The sequence below is a fragment of the Rhinopithecus bieti genome, unplaced genomic scaffold (assembly GCF_001698545.2).
Source record: "Rhinopithecus bieti isolate Rb0 unplaced genomic scaffold, ASM169854v2 scaffold_24392, whole genome shotgun sequence".
NCBI classification, from domain to species: Eukaryota; Metazoa; Chordata; class Mammalia; order Primates; family Cercopithecidae; genus Rhinopithecus; species Rhinopithecus bieti.
The window spans coordinates 2,210,775-2,216,172 of record NW_016812542.1 but is presented as its reverse complement, the minus strand read 5'-3'; the positions used below and the strand labels follow the sequence as shown (position 1 = coordinate 2,216,172).

Genomic DNA, 5,398 nt, shown 5'->3' with positions numbered 1-5,398 from the left:
TTTATATCGAGTTTCCCTCTTATCTGGCACAGTTGAACATAAATATGTGGAAACAGAACTTAAACAAAGATAAAGCCATGCAGTAGTGTGTGCCCATAGTCCTAGCTACTTGGGAGGCTGAAGCAAGAGGCAGGAGGGTCATTTGAACTTAGGAGTTTGAGGTTAAAGTGCCATAGTTCTGTCTGTGAATAGCCACTGCACTTCAGCCTAGGCAACATAGCAAGACCCCATTTATAAAAAGAAAGTTAAGCAAGGGTCATAAAACCATCCTTACATGTTTGGGAGTGACTTTATGTTACTCATAGGCCTTAAAAGTTTGAGGTATCATCCTACTGTCAAGGACCATCATCAACCTTGAATTTACAATATCTTTTTTGGTCTAATTAACTTCCATATAAGCGATGTTATAGTCACTTAGAATATAAAACTATCAGAGGTAGAGCGTATTTATAACTGTTTTATACAGCTCATATCAGAGTAGGTACTTAAATGGATTTTGGTTGTCTAACTAAAAGCATGTCAATTTTATTGATCTTTTCAAAGAACCAACTTTTGTTTTCATTGACTTTTCTCCATTGTTTCTATTTTCTATTTCATTGATTTCCACTTTAATTTTTATTTCCTTTCTTTTCCTTGCTTTGAATTTAATTTGCTCTTCTGTTTATAGTTTCTTCAGGTGGAAGCTTAGATTATTATTTGAAATATTTTTTTTCATTCTTTTCTTTTTCCAGAGACAAGGTCTCACTCTGTCACTCAGGATGTAGTGCGGTGGTACAATCACCACTCACTGTAACTTTGAACTCCTAGGCTCAAGTGATCCTCCTGCCTCAGCCTCCTGAGTAGCTGGGACTACAGGCACATGTCACCACACTCAGCTAATTCTTAAATTTCTTTGTAGAGTCATGGTCTCATTATGTTGGCCAGGCTGATCTTGAACTCTGGCCCAAGTGATGCTCCTGTCTCAGTCTCCCAAAGTGCTGGGATTACAGGTGTGAGCTACTGCACCAGGCCTTTTTTACTATTCTAATTTACCTTTTCACAGCTAAAACATTTCCCTTTGAGTACTTGTTTACCTCCATACAATAAATTATGATATGTTTAAAAATGGCACTTGATTAAACATTCTCATGGTATGGAACATCGTTGTCATCTAGCTTGTAGTACTGTTGAGAAATTCAAAACCATTCATGTGAGTCCTTCATACCACCGCCTTTTTTCATTTTTTAGCTCTTTATTTCCAGTATTCTGAAGTTGTACAATCATGTGCCATAATGTTGTCTATTTTTATCCACTCAAGTGTCCTGAGCAGTTGACTGCTTCTTTCTAGGTACCCAGGCCCTTCATTTCTGCAGAATTTTCACGTACTATATCCACGGTAATTTCTTAGGATATATATATATATATAGTTTGTTTGTTTGTTTTGTTTTGAGACAGGGTCTCACCCTGTCACTCAGGTTGGAGTGAAGTGGTGTGATCAGAGCTCAGAGCAAGCGGACTGTAATTTTGGCCTCCTGGGCTCCGGCAATCCTGCTGCCTCAGCCTCCTAAGTAGCTGGGACTACAGGTGGATGCCACCATGCCTGGCTGACTTTTATTTTATTTTATTTTGTAGAGATGGGCTCTCACTGTGTTGTCCAGGCTGATCTTGAACTCCTGGCCTCAAATGATTCTTTCCCATCAGCCTCCTGAGTGGCTGGGATTACACCTGTGTCCAGCCCATGATGATTTCTTTATTTCTATTTTCTCTTTCTCTATTTCTACAACTCCTATTATTCATATATCTAGTATTTTGGATAGAATATCTTTGAATTTTCTTAGCTTCCCTTTACTTTTCCACTTTTGTTTTGTGTTTTGCTCTACTTACAGAGATATTTCCTTAACTATATTTTAAACCTCTTCTACTGAGTTGTTTATTTTTATCCTTTAAAAAAGAGATGGAGACTATCCTGGCCAACAAGGATGAGTTTGCGTCCTTTGTAGGGACATGGATGCAGCTGGAAACCATCATTCTTAGCAAACTATCACAAGAACAGAAAACCAAACACCGCATGTTCTCACTCATAGGTGGGAACTGAACAATGAGATCACTTGGACTCGGGAAGGGGAACATCATACACCGGGGCCTATCATGGGGAGGGGGGAGGGGAAGGGATTGCATTGGGAGTTATACCTGATATAAATGATGAATTGATGGGTGCTGACGAGTTGATGGGTGCAGCACACCAACATGGCGCAAGTATACATATGTAACAAACCTGCACGTTATGCACATGTACCCTAGAACTTAAAGTATAATTTAAAAAAAAAATTGATTTTTTGATTTTTAAAATGATTTATTTATTTTAATTTTTTAAATGGACAAACTGTACATTTTCATGGGCTACATAGTGATGTTTCAATAAATAGACTGTATAGTGATCAGATTAGGATAATTAGCATATCCATCATCTCAAACATTTACCATTTCTTTGTACTGGGGACGTTCGATATCCTCTTTCTAGCTATTTGAAACTATATAATATATTATTGTTAACTGTAGTCATCCTGCAGTGGAATAGAACACTAGAACTTATTCCTCCTATCTAGCTGTAATTTTGCATCCTTTAACAAATCCTTGCTTATCCCTCCCTATTCATCCTTTTTACCTCCCTTTGCCAGCCTGTAGTACCTCTGTCCTACTTATTACTTCTATGAGATCAACTTTTTTAGCTTCTACATATGAATGAGAACATGTGGTGTGTAACTTTCTGTTCCTGGCTTATTTCACATGGCAGGATTTCCTCCAGTTCCATCTATGCTGCCAAAGATGACAGGATTTCATTCTTTTTTAATGGCTGAATAGTATTCCATCGTGCATATATCCCACATTTTCTTTATTTGTTCATCTGTTGTTGGACACCTTGGTTCATTCAATAATTTGGCTATTGTGAATAAGGCTGAAATAAACATGGGAGCACAGACGTCTCTTTGATATAATGATTTCCTTTCCTTTGGATAAATGCCCAACTGGAGGATTGCTGGATGACACAGTAATTCTGTTTGTAGTGTTTTGAGGAACCTGTATACTGTTCTCCACAGTGGGTGTGCTCATTTACATTTCCACCAACAGCGTATGACAGTTCCCCCTTCTCCACATCCTTGCCATCATTTATCATTTTTTGTCTTTTTGACAATAGCCATCCTAACTGGGGTGAGAAAAAAATTTTATTTTAATTGTGATTAAAAAACACTGTTCCTTTATTTTTGAAATTGAGGTATTAAATAATAACACCACCTACTTCTAGAGCTGTTGTGAGGAGTGAATGAGGTGAATTATGTAAAATGCTTGTTACTTACAGAAATGCCTGGTGCATAGTAATCCTTCAAGATATATTAGCAAGAATTTTTTATCTGAAAGGGAAGAGATTAAAGAGAATGAGACAGGGGAGATGATTATAAATTGGTTGAGTTGGTCAAGTAGCATTTTCCATATAAATAGCTCCATGGTTACTTTTGTCATATTGTATTATTTCTATGTCTGATTTGAACTCATAGAAGGCAAGAAGTAACTCCAATTATAGACTAGTGTAGGATATGTAACTAGTAGACTGGCTCAGGACATGTAATGTGCATACACTAAATGCTTGTTTAATCCGTATTGAGATATGGACTCAGGTGATCAGTGTGCACAGAAAGGGATGAATAAAATAGACCTGATGAGGGAAGAATTAGTTATCCTTAAATGATTGAAGTTGAGATGGGAGAGGCAAAAAGAACAGCAGAGATGGTTCCAGGGTTTTGACCTGGGTAACATAAAATGATTATATTTTTACAGAAGAAGGGAAGTCAGCAAATAATGAGTTTTGGAGATAAAATAGTGAGTTTGATTTTATTGCAGTCACTTCAAAGTGAGTCAGTCATTTATTTATTCAACAAATATGATTGAGTTTTTACCATGTGTGATGAGATACTTTGTCCACATTATCTTTATAACATAAAATAGTGTGTGCAGGTCAGGAGCAGTGGCTCACACCTGTAATCCCAGCACTTTGGGAGGCGGAGGCAGGAGGATCACCTGAGGTCAGGAGTTCAAGACCAGCCTGGCCAACATGATGAAACCCCATCTCTACTAAAAATACAAAAAAGTTAGCCGGGCATGGTGGCATGCATCGGTATTCTCAGCTAGTTGGAAGGTTGAGGCAGGAGAATCACTTGAACCCAAGAGGCGAAGTTTGCAGTGAGCCAAGATTGTGCCATTGCACTCTAGCCTGGGCGATAGAGCGAGACTCCGTCTCAAAATGAAAAAAATAGTGTATGCCTTTCCTGTTATGCATTTGTCAGCTTCTTCCTCCTTTTTTCTTTCTTTCAGCTCCCTTTTGTTTTGTTCAATTGTCGATATTGATTAATCAGTGTGATCTCCAACATATCAACATGATTTCATGCATTTGGAGGAGAACTATTTCCTACATAAGTGGAAAATTGTGTGAGTGGCTTCTGGAAGACCTTCATTCTAAGCAGCTTTATGGTGAAACATTTTATTGAGAAATCTGGACCTTTGGCCAGGCACAGTGGCTCATGCCTTAATCCCAGCACTTTGGGAGGCTGAGGCACGAAGATCACCTGAGGTCAGGAGTTTGAGACCTGCCTGGCCAACATGGTGAAACCCCATCTCTACTAAAAATACAAAAATTAGCCAGATGTGATGGTGTGCACCTATAGTCCCAGCCACTCAGGTGGCTGAGGCGTGAGAATCACTTGAACCAGGGAGGTAGAGGCTGCAGTGAACTGAGATCGTGTCACTGCACTCCAGCCTGGGTAACAGGGAGAGACTCTGTCTCAAAACAAAACAAAACAAAAACAAACAAACAAAAATCTGGACCTTCTTTCTTCAGTTTGCTATAATCCACATTCACTGAGTAGAACTTGTATCAATCACTGGGACCCAGTTTGTTCCAGTGTTCTTTCTGGATTATGGTTTCTGCCTCAATTAACACCTGGATTGAACAGTGCCAGATGCAAGACATCCAGTGTTGCTCCAGTACCTCCAGCTTCAATAAATTCAAGGAGAGGGATTAACCTCAGGTGCTTCTTGGCCTGACTGAGGATCTGGCAGAGCATGTTTGTGGCAGAGGCCTCCTACTAGAAAGGAGAGAACCAGCCTAGCTATCTGGCCCTGGACTAGGGAGTAGTATCTCATCTTTCTCTTATAATTGTTTTCTTGCATTTCTTCTCTCTCTGGTTTCAGTACTATGCTAGTCCTGCTGTCTGTTAGTACATGAATTGCCTCTCACACATTCGCTGCTTTCTTTCCTTACCTTGCTCATTTTCCTTCTTGATCTTTTCTGGTAACCCATGAAATCAAGGGTTCTCGAGCCCATGGTGCACTCCCTTCTGAAGAGCTGAGTTTTGAGCAGTGAATG

At 39.3% G+C, this 5,398-nt stretch overlaps 1 pseudogene; it reads right to left on the bottom strand.

Annotated features, from left to right (window-relative positions):
• Positions 1-3,626: 3,626 nt before the first annotated feature.
• Positions 3,627-5,096, bottom strand: LOC108545034 (cytochrome c oxidase subunit NDUFA4 pseudogene; annotated as a pseudogene).
• Between the last annotated feature and the right edge of the window lie 302 nt (positions 5,097-5,398).